Genomic DNA, 12,366 nt, shown 5'->3' with positions numbered 1-12,366 from the left:
GTTGGCACAGGATAGAGCAGGATTTAGGGCTGTTGTGCATAGGGTCGCTATAAGTCGCAGACGACTCGACGGCACATAACAACAACAAGTTGTCTATCAATGTACTGTATAAGTAACTTTTTAATGATCTTCAGAAATATTTGCTTGCATGTTATTAACAAAAAAGACAGGGTTCAGATCTGTTCGTAGGGTCACTCTTGACTTGAGGGTACCTAACAACAACAACAACAACATGTACACGTGTGCATAGCTCTATTTTAAAATGCTTCCCAAGACAGTAGGTGATCTGGCCTGATGGAACTAAGGCTTTGAATGGTTTCGTTCTGTTTTCAGCCTCTAGTGAGAATTTGCATTTCCATCACAGATAAAAAGGTTCAAATCTAAATTTTTTTTCCCAGAATCTAAATTTTAAAAAGATCCCCAAGTAGGTCTCATAGATTCTCAGGTTAGGTTATTCACGTGTGTGTATATTCTTATATATGTATATATTAGCACCCCCTGATGAACTCTACCAAATTATCAAGATCCAAGTGCCCTTTGTAGCCTTTTTGGTGACTATAACAAGGAATTTCTCATGTGAGTGATGGTGACTATTCTGTGGCGGATGACAGCATGCCTTCATGAAGAAAATAGTTTGCTGATATTTTTTCCCCCAATCATAAAAGAGTTTTGGATTTTCCAGGTGCTTTTTTTTTATTCAACTGAGATGATTATGTTTCTTTTTCCTCCCTCCTATAAATACTATATATTTCAATGATTAATTTTTATTTTTGGTTTGCATACAAAATTAGAGTACATTGTTTCACACTTGCCTTCATTCACATTGTGTTTCATACAACCATTTCCATACATTTTATTTTAGAAAATTAATCACCATGAACTATTACCCCATCTTTTAAGGTCCCTATCAGATCCTTCTCATTTCCTTTACCCCTCACCAAATTGTGCAACCCTGTCATTTTTCCTTCCCACCCATCTTCATTCCTCTACTCATGCCTCTTCCCCTACCCCTTGGCCCATACAGGTTTTACTAATCATCCTTCTCTCTTTACAGCAAGGTCTTATGCAGCATTTGTCCTAATGAGACTGAGTTAGTTTGTTCCGCATAATGCTCTCCAGTCGCTCCCAAGTTATATAGTTGTTGGGTTTTTCTTTGTTGTTGTTTTTTTTTTTTTAAATTATTGCTCCTGGATGCTGTGATTACTTTTCATATTTTGATCCATCCTTGCAGTCCTAGAATATATCTCACTTGATCATGATGAACACTTGTTTGGTTTTTTTTTTTTTACTAGTTTATTTACAAAATTCAAATACATTGTTTTTCACACCAGTTCCTTCCTGTTTCCCTTAAACCCCCATCCATCAAATTGTGCAACCCAATAATTAATTTCCCCCCTCACACATCCTCACCACTCTGCTTCCGCCCTCCCCATCCCTTGGATCCTTATGCTCATTCTACAATAATGGTTTTATACAGTATTTGTCCTCATGGGACTGAGTTAGTTCACTCAGCATAATGCTCTCCAGTCCCTCCCAAGTTAGGTAGTAATTTACAAAATGATTGCTCCTGTGTGCTGCATAGTGTTCTATTGTGTGAATGTACCATAACTTCTCAATCCATTCGTTTGTGGTTAGACATCTGGGCTGTTTTCATGTTTTTGCAATGGTGAATAATGCAGCTATGAACACTGATGTACAAGTCTTCATTTGTGCCTCACTTCTCATTTGGGGGGGGTATATTCCAAGTGAAATAACTGGGTCTTATGAAATTTCTATGCTCAGCTTTTTGAGGAATCACCGAACTGCCTTCCAACAATGCGTAAGAGTTCTTATCTCATTACATCCTCTCCAACATGTATTACTTGCTGTCCTGTTAAACTCTACCAGTGCTACTAGAGTGAGATGGTATCTCATTGTGGTTTTGATTTGTATCTCTCTTAACCTTTAAAATAAGGAAATGACAGCCTCTTCAACAAATAGTGCTGGCAAAACTGGACTGCCATTTGCAGAAAGCTGAAACAGGGTCCACATCTCACACCATACACAAAAATCAACTCAAGGTGAGTCAGAAACCTGGGAGTAAAGTCCAAAGCCAGGAAGTTCTTAAGAGATAAACTGGAGTCAAGCTTAGAAGGCCTAGTCGACAGTATAAATGACTGCCAGATAGAGCAGAAAAACACAATCTGAATAGGATAAAATTGATGAATGGGACCTTCTAAAGATTGAAGCCCGGTACACATCAAAAACTTTTTCCAGTAGGGTATAAAGAAAACCTACTAACTGGGAACAAACATTTGTCAGTACCAGCTCAGAAAATAATCTCTTAACATAAGTTTATAGAATGCTCCTTCCTGTGCTTCCACAAGAAAAAGACTGATATCCCAATTACAAAATGGGCAAATAACCATGGAAAGCGTTTTCACAGAGGAAGGTATTTGAATGACCAACAGACACGTGAAGAAATGATGATTTATAATGTGCTGTTGGATTTTCTTTTATAGTATTTTATGGAATTTTTTTTATCTTATTCAGGAAGAATATTTATCAATAATTTTACTTTCTTGTAATGTCTTTATTACCCTGGTATCAGGGTAATGTTGGTCTTATAAAATTAATTAAAAGTTGCTCCTTCCTCTCTAATTTCCTGGAAAAGGTTGAGAAGAACTGGTGTTAATTCTCTTTGTTTGGTAGAATTCTCAGGTAAGCCATCTGTTCTTAGACTTTCCTTTTGATGGCCAGTTTCTGGATTACTGATTCAGTCTCTTTACATGTCTATTGAGGTTTTCTATTTCTTCTTCAGTCAGTTTAAGGAGTTTATCTATTTCTAGGAATTTTTCCATTATATTTGGTTAGTTTAATTTTTTGGTGTACAGGAGCACCTGTACAGGGTCTCTTGTTTTTCCTAATAAATTTGATCATTTCCCTTTCAATCTCCTTGAAAAATGAATTTGATATCAGGATTGGGATTGCATTGGATATGTAGATTGCTTTTGGTAGGATTGTCATTTTCACCATATTGAGTCTTCCTGTCCATGAACAGGGCACATTTTTTCGTGTCTTTATGTCTTTTATTGTGTCTTTCAGAAATGCTCTATACTTTTATTTGTATAGGTGTTTTGTATCTCTAGTTACATTCACTCCCAATTATCTCAATTTGTGGTTGGCTATTGTAAATGGTCTTGCTTTCTTTATTTCTGTCTCTGAATTAACTTTGTTACTGTAGAGGAATCCTATTGATTTTTGGATATTGATCTTATATCCTGCCACCCTACTAAATTGGCCTATTAACCCTAACAGTTTTTTTTTTGTTGTTGTTGTTGAGTCATTAGGGTTTTCTTTGTACACTATCACATCATCTGAATATAGCAACAGTTAAACCATTTCTTTGCCAATCTGGATGCCTTTTATTTCCTTCTCTTGTCATATTGCCCTAGCAAGCACTTCCTATATAATATCAGAAAGAAGTGGTGACAGTGGGCACCCTTGTCTTGGCCCCTGTTAGCAAGAAAAATGTTTTTAGTCTTTCTCCATTGAGAATGATGTTGGCTTTTGGTTTTGCATATATACTTTTCACTATGGTGAGGAAATTTTCTTCTATTCCAATTTTGCTGAGTGTCTTTATCAGGAAGGGTTGTTGGATTTTGTCAAATAGCACTCCTTGATCTCAAAACCTACTATATCGCAGTGTTATCTAAAACAGCTTGTTACTGGTACAATGACAGGCACATTGACCAATGGAATAGAATTGCGAACCCAGAAATAGACCTAGCTATCTATGGTCAACTGATATTTGACAAAGAAATCAAAGCTATCAAATGGGGAAATGATAACCTCTTCAACAAATGGTGCTGGCAAAAGTGGATTTCCATCTGCAGAAAGCTGAAACAGGATCCATATCTCACACCATACAAAAAAATCAACTCAAGGTGGATCAGAGACCTGGGAGTAAACCCAAAGCCATAATGTTCTTAAGAGACAAACTGGGATCAAGCTTAGAAGTGCTAGTCCAAGGTATCAAGAGACTGCCAAATACAACCAGAAGTGCACAATCTGAAGAGGATGCGTGGGACCTTCTAAAGATGAAATCTCTATGCACATCAAAATTTTTTCCCAACAGGGTGAAAAGAAAACCTACAGACTGGGAACAAATATTTGGTAATACCATCTCAGACAAGAGTCTTAAAATGAAAGTTTACAGAATACTCCTGGGCCTCCACAAGAAAAAGACTGATAACCCAATTGCAAAATGGGCAAAAAACATGGAAGGAATTTACACTGAGGAAGATATTTGAATGGCAAACAGACACATGAAGAAATGCTCCAAATCACTGGCAGTAAGAGAGATGCAAATCAAAACCACAGTGAGGTACCATCTCACTCCAGTAAGAGTGACAAAGTTTAACAGGGCAGCAAGTAATAGATGTTGGAGAGGATGTGGAGAGACAGAAACTCTTATACATTGTTGGTGGGATTGTAAAATGGTGCAACCATTCTAGAAGGCAGTTTGGCGCTTCCTCAAAAAGCTGAACATAGAAATTCCATATGACCCAGCTATTCCACTACTTGGATTATACCTTGAGAATATGAGAACTGAGGCACAAACTGAGATTTGTACACCAGTGTTCATAGCAGCATTATTCGTATCAGCAAAAACATGGAAACAGTCCAAATATCCAACCACAAATGAATGTATTGAGAAATTATGGTACATTCACAAGATGGAATGCTATGTAGCACGCAGGAGCAATAACTTTGTATACTATAACCTAACTTGGGAGGGACTGGAGAACATTTTGCTGAGTGATCTCAGTCCCACAAGGGTAAATATTATATAAAATTGTTATTGTAGAATGAGTATAAGGATCCAAAATATGTATATTGCTTTGCATAACAATATCCAATAAGTCTCTTATGCAATATTTACCTGTATTCATTTTTACCTGTTCCTCATACTAGATAGTTTCAATTGTCCTATCTTCAATTCACTAGTACTTTTTTCTGTCTTTCCAAGTTTGCTCTTAAGCTGTTCCAATGAATGGATGTTTATTTAATTTATTGTACTTTTCAGCTCCAGAATTCCTATTTGGTCTGTTTTATATGTGAATCTCTTTATCAGTTTTTTAATTTTTCATACATCATTTTGCTTGTATCATTTTTTATTGGTCTGTGTTTTTCTTTGGGTATGTTTAAGACAGTATTTTTTCTAATCTTTGCCAAGTAATGTATGCACTTCTTCAAGGATACTTTCTGTCATGAAACTAGGTCCATAATGTCATAATGGAAAAGTAAAGTATTAGCTTTAATAAGCTGCCAAGCCAGGGAGTGGGTATGGCATAGAAAAGTAAAAGCTATACTGCTTTCCTACAATTTTGAAATAGTCTTTTTCTTGACTCAGCATTTATTTGAGATTGTTTTCCAGAGTTGTGACAAGGTTGTTTTAGATAATTTTTGCTTGGTTTTGTGGGAGATCTTAATTTGGAACTTTTAATCTACCATCTTCCTAATATTACTTGCTCAACGCAATGACACATAACAAGAACATTATTTTTTAATAAGCCTCCTTTTCCTCACAATTTATAAGACATATTCAAACCTTTCTGTTTCTTCTTGGCTCTAATCTCTTGAATATAAAGTCTGTGTATGCATTTCCTTCTTGTTATCACAATCCTCATTCTCTCTGTAACATACTGCAACCTGGGCTTTGTCTGATTAGAGAAACTGTCTTCACTGAATTCTGATGGCATAATCTCCAGGGAGTTGTTCTGCTAACCCAATGAGGGTAAAAGGCCATCTGCATGGTCAATCTTCTTCCATGCAGTTAGTTGGAGAAAACACATTGCAGGGTCAACTATAAGTTTATTCTGAATCAGTAGCAATGAGTTTGCTTTTTTTTTTATTTTGAGGTAAAAAATATTACATTGATTTATATTTATGACCTTTTTCCTTGCTTTTGACATTCAGCAACCCTGCTGCATTTAGCATAGTTGATTCCTTTGTCTCCAAAACAATTTCTTGATGTTAATGGTATCTTTTCTTGATCTTCTTAAAACTTTTCTGACCACTCCTCCTCAGTATCCCTTGTTGAATTTTTACTTTATTCCTGCTCCTTCGATACTCATGTTAATAGGAGTCTTACTCTTTTTTCTCTATTTGTTAAAAGTGTCATAATCTAATGATTACCTTTCTTATTTCTTTAGCACAGAATCTTTTTATCTGAAGATCAGTATTTCCATAGGAATAATAGACATGCTGATCTGGATTTTGGAGAGTCCTAGCACATGTAACATATTAAAGGCAAAACTCATTATCGTCCTCATTCAGTGTCTCTTTTTCTTGTAGTCTCTGAGAAAATTCTCAGTTGCACAAACAGATACTCATTAATAACCCTGATGCAGTTTGACCTTATATTTATCTTCTTAAAGTTGTCTCTGTCTTGTTAACATCTTTGTCACTGCTGAAGTACAAACTTTCCTCATCTTTCTCTTCTGAGTGATTAAACAGATGCCCTGATCCCTCGTCATTAAAGTACATTATTAAAAATGTATCTTGAGTTATGTTTTTACAAACCAAATCTAATCATGTTATCTCTGTTTTTAGCTGTTGTTGCTGTTGTTAGTTGCTGTAGAGTTGAGGACAACTCATAGCAACAAACCTGACCCCTGTCCTATCTGTGCCATCCTTATCATCTCTGACACACTTGATCCCATTGATGCAGTCACTGTGCCAATCCATCTTGTTGAGGGTCTTTCTCTATTTCACTGACAGTACGATGTCCCTCTCCAAAGAACACCTCTTCTAGTTCCATGACTAAAATATGTAAGGTGAAGCTACGGCATCCTTAGCCCTAACAAGCACTCTGGTTGCACTTTCTCCAAGACATATATCTGTTTGTTCTTTTGACAGTCCATGGAATATTCATTACTCTTCCCCAACTCTACAGCTCAAAGGCATCAATTCCTCTTCTGTCATCTTTATTCATTGCCCAGCTTTTAGGTGCATACTAAGTGATGGAAAAGTCCATAACATGAATCATCTTATTCTTCAAACTGCCATCACTGCACCTGAGTAATTTGGAGAGGTCCCTATTGGCTATGTCTGTAAAATTTCAATAAGTACCTTGAACAAGAGCCAGTGGAGATGAAAGAGGAAGTTCAAACTGCATTGAAGGCATTAGGACAAGGGGAAGGACGCAGAAATCAATATGATACTAATTGACATGTTTAACTGACACAGCCCTGGATGTACTCAACAGTTTATGCTAGGAAATTTGAAAGACAGCTCCTTGGCTGACTGACTGGAAGAGATCCATATTGGTTGCCATTCCTAAGAAAGGTGATCTAACAGAATGTGAAAATCATTGAGCAATATCATTCATATCACATGCAAGCAAAATTTGCTGAAGATCCTAAAAAAGTGACCAGAACAGTATATTGATAGAAGACTTCCGGAAGTGCAAGCTGACTTTAGAAGAGCCCGTGGCACCAGGGATATAATTGCTTATAGATCCTCGCTGAAATCAGAAAATACTAGAAGAATGTATATTTGTGTTTTATTGACTATGCAAAGCCATTTAACTGTGTGGATCATAACAAATTATGAGCAACATTGAGAAGAATAATCCCAGAACATTTAATTACACTCATACGAAACTTATACCTAGTCCAAGAAGCTATTGTTTTAACAGAGCATGGTTTAAAATCAGGAAATGTGTGCATCAGGGTTGTATCCTTTCTCCATACCTATTCAATTTGTGCATTCCTATTACCTATGGTTAATTTTTTTTTTAAATTATTTGTGTGTGTACCGTCAAATCAGATCTGACTGGTACAGGAGGAGATTGTTCTCCTTCTTCAGCAGAGCTTCTGGTGAATTTGAACCGCACACTTGCGGGATTGCAGTGCAGCTTCTTGCCACTAGGCCTCCAGAGCTCGCCCCTATGGTTAAATCTTAATCCCTTAATAATTATGACTCTACTTTCCTTTCTAGCCTCATCTTCTATGACTTCTTCTAGGTATACTCTTGTTATCCTACAGATTAGCCATATTCTTTCCTAACATGGACATTTCCTATGTAAAATTTCCATTCCTGCTCATAAAAGAATTATTCCTCTCTGAAAATTTAAGAATTTCTTATGTTAAGTGTAAAACTACTTGTTTTTCACTTCTGTACGCGCTGAACTTTATGAGACTACAGCACAAGCAAATGATCACCACTACTAGTGGGCACATTTCAGACCTTTATAAACATTTTTGGTTCATAGCTTCACAATTTGGGAAAAGCATATGCCTTGAAAATAATTACCCTTCAAGTCTTGATGAAATGGGAGACTGAAGCTCAAAAGGAGAATTTTAAAGGAGAATCAGACACAGACTTACTGGTTGGAAAGAAGTAAAGTTATAACCATGAAGTGAGCATGCTATTACTTTTGAAATTGGAACGTACTAGTAATTCAGGTACATTTAGTATTAACACCAAGAACCATTTGCGTGTCTCTTTTTATTCAGTAAGCATTTCAGACACTGAAGAGAAAATTTCCTTAGGCCAGTCAATTGTATTTGAGAAATTCTGATGCCATGCTCCATTTATATTTAGCATTGGCCATGGAAAAGAAAACTTTTTATAAATGGCATGAGGAGCTCTGAAGACGTAGCTCATAGAGAGTTGGGCGGCTAGTCCAAAGCCTACACTTCTCTGACAGTTCAAATCCACTAGCAGCTACATGATAGAAAGCTGATCAATCTCCTCCTCCCAAGTGATTGAAAACCCAGTGGAGAGTCAGCTATGAGTTAGAACTGATCTGATGGCAGAGAGGGAGAGAGGAATTGTGTATTAAATCTGAACCAGTCATAGAGTGGAAGGCTGTGGGTTAGTGAATTTAGAGGGTGAAATGCTTGTTGGTTAATGATTCTCCGTTTCATTCTGCTCCACTTGATACCCAGCACAATGCTTTAAGTCTACTAAAAGTTTGACATACGTGAGTGAATCCATTCAGTCAGCACTGAGCATTCGTTCAACTCCTAAATAGACAAGAAGTACACACAAACCTGGGGCTTCAAAAAGAAATTAGACTTTGGGGTTAAAAAAGGGAACCGTTATGTTAATATATGTTACAAAATATTCTAGATCAAGAATTAGCATCCCTGTGATCATTCATACTTCCCTCTTATTTTAGGCTTTATGTATCTGGAGGAGTATTGTGGTCTAGTTAATATTTTGTGGCAGCAAAATAACCTTTTACTTTACTTTCCTTAAATACGCAGAAGGATGAGCAATCTCCTCCCCCCTGTGCCTCTGAAAACCCGCCAGAGGGTTAGCTATGGTAAATAACGAGGAAGTATTTTAAACAAATGTTGTTTTGTTTTAAACAAACATCCAGTTACTTTTCATCCTGAGAAATGCAGATAAGATCATACATATGAAAAACTTTATTGTTTTAAATGACACACATTGTTGTTCAATTGTTCACATCTAGCATTTTATTGGAATGGATTCTGTGATTAAGAGATTGGCATTATATGTCTTTTTCTCATTTGATACATGTTTATCACTGCCCACCCACTGTCAGGTATTGGCAGCACAGTAGATACTGAGATAAACACAATCTCTAGCCTTCCTCCAAGAAAGGGGGCAGAAAAAGGCAAGCAAGGCAACAGCAAGGTAGGATGATCACCACAGATTGTGTTTGTAGGGGAAAATGGACTGCCTGGAAGCTTAAGAGAGGCTTTCTGGAAAAAAATAATACTGAAGGTGAGATTTGAAGGATGGGTAGACTGTCGTCTGATGGGGGAAAAGGCACAGTGAAACAAGCGCATGTGCAAAGGCCTAGAAGTAGAAGGCTTAAGTGACAGAGTAAAACTTTGAGGCTGGGACATTGAATGGGGGGGGGGGAGAAGGTAACAATTGTGCAGTGAATATGTTGAAGTGATCACTGTTTATGCTCCACTACCTTTCTTGAATCCCATTTACTAGTTTTGTACCCTGCCTGACCCTTAGTGTATGTCTGCTTCCAACAGCCAACACCTGTGTTCCTTCACACACGAGACCCTGTGACTACTGGTGTTCACTTTGCCCATGTGAGAATAGCTAGAAATTGCTGGAAGTTTAGTCCCCCTATCTATCCATACCGCATACTGTAAGGACAGTAATAATCTCCATGGAGACACCTCTGGGGTGTGGCTTACGTGGTAGAGTCCGCCAAACCAGGTAGAACTCACCTATTGTTAGACTTTGCAGATTTCAACTTTACCATTCCTCCTTTCTTATCTGATTTCCTTGCCCTTGTACAGGCGAAAGGGTCTTCTTTTTAAGAAAGCATTAATTTATAGTCCAGCTACGCTTCTGGGAAACCCAACCTAAGACAAGTGGAATCAAGATCATACCCATGAAGACTTTGATAAGCCTTGGGTAAATGTTTTGACATTGTCCTAACGTAATGAGAGATCCCAGGAGAATTTCAAGAATCGTGAGAGGCCTAGAATATGGAGGATACTAGCATTTTGAGCTCTGTGCTCCCTTGGGTGACAGCTCAGCTGGCTTTTCCCAGGCAGTCAGATAAAGATACAGCCAATCAGACATCCCAGAGCAGCTGCACTATGGATTTGCTAAAAAAAGTACAGGAGTTTATTTCTGATCTTAGCTTTCCTTTAGGATCTATTAACTACCCTTATATTTCTTTGCCTTCTTTGCACCTGCCGCATCATCCCTCAAGAAGTCAACAATTTTCCTCCTGGAAGTGTCATTCTGCAATTTATATGGCATCTTCCATAATGTCTTTGATAAGCACTATTTTTTTTTAAAAAATAACCTCAACTGTTTTAGTTTATCACTGAAGCAGGTAATTTATTCTGGCAGTTGTATGAAAAGTAAGGCACTGCTTACTTGAAATTTTATATGCATGCACAGTTTACTGAGGTACATATTGTTAGCTTGTAGCTTCAAATTCTTATGTAATTATTACATTAGTTCAATATATAGGGAAAAGAGAGAGGCCCCAGGGTGAAGGGCTAATAACGCTATCGTGAAAACGTTACATATCAATTCATTTCCACCAAGCTCAAGCAGTATCTTTATGCAAGTCATATTGCTGTTGATTATGTATTACCACTTCTTGAATAAACTTGATCCCATGGGGGATATGGGGGATTGTGGAATATTCTTCCCCAGAAGATGTAAGCAAACATAGTTTCAAAAGTTAGGCAAGGCTTAGAAAATGTGTGTATAATTATCCTCCTTGCAGAGTCTGGTTGTTAGTAGAAAAGTGGAATTTTTCTCTTTGAGATAAATGCACTCTCTTGCTGAGGAAGAAATCCTTTTTCTTAATGGTCTTTGGGATCTATGTCTCAAGTCATATATTTGGGGCTTCCTTGGTGAAGCCCCAAATATCATAAACTTTTTTGCCATCAAGAGGTCCGTGGAACAGGTAGCCACCTGCTGAGTTTTACCTGGGAATATTTGCTCAGAAGATTCAAAGAATGGATGCATTTAAATGAGGCACATGTGTAACAATAAACAAGCCTAACTATTAGAAATGTCAGTACTTAGGGAAAATAAAAGGAGCACCTATCCTAGGCTGTAGATAAGTCCTCCTACTTTTAGAGGGTAGAGAAAATATGATCGATAATACTAGTAATACTAATTGGTTTGATAAGAAAGATTCAATATGCCATTGGTCCCAGAGTGATCACTAACTCGAGAAAATGAAATGGCACATTCCAGGGAGGGGCGGAAAGTAAACACTAGATAGCAGAGTAACCTTGAAGCATGACCTCAAATTTTTGAGAATTACAGAGTATAGTGAACTTAAGAAAAATCTTCCTAAAAAATGGAAATGTCGGTACCAAGGCTGAATTTTAAAATCCTATGTAAAGTAAGAACAACTGTGAAACTAGAGTTCTTTGATTCATTTGGCTATTTTAAAAGCCATAAATCTACTCATTTAGTAAATTATTCATTTACTGATTAAATTATTTTTGAAAAGAAAATTTTCTTTTAATTGTGATTTAATAAACATTGACAGAATTGGATATGTACATGTACAGCCAAGCACAATCAATAAGAGTGCATCTGAATTCCAAAATAAAAAAAAAAAAACCAAAAAAAATAAACTGACATCATTGTTTTCCAGTACTATGAAGAGATCCCTAACAGCAGATTTTCCCAAAGCAATTTGTCCTTTGACTTCCTGACTGCTGGTGCTGAGTTTCGATTGTGGAGCTGAGCAAGCTATAACCGTTAACCACTTCAATCTCTTCTCCATCCAAAATAGTGCTGCCAAATGGACCAATGGCGAGAATCTTTGTTTTCTTGATTTTGAGCTTCAATTAATATTGAAAACTACCATCCTTATCCTCCTGCAGCAAGCACTTC

The 12,366-nt window shown here is 37.1% G+C and overlaps 1 protein-coding gene across 4 annotated transcripts in view; it reads right to left on the bottom strand.

The window, feature by feature from the left end:
* GLRA2 (glycine receptor, alpha 2) overlaps window positions 1-12,366 on the bottom strand; it is a 280,136-nt gene that overhangs the window by 237,807 nt on the left and 29,963 nt on the right. The window lies entirely within an intron of this gene.

The sequence above is a fragment of the Elephantulus edwardii genome, unplaced genomic scaffold, assembly GCF_000299155.1.
Source record: "Elephantulus edwardii isolate Elephantulus edwardi_28Jun2011 unplaced genomic scaffold, EleEdw1.0 scaffold00115, whole genome shotgun sequence".
NCBI lineage: Eukaryota > Metazoa > Chordata > Mammalia > Macroscelidea > Macroscelididae > Elephantulus > Elephantulus edwardii.
Note: the sequence above shows the minus strand (reverse complement) of the source record. Positions and strands in the feature narration are given on the sequence as shown.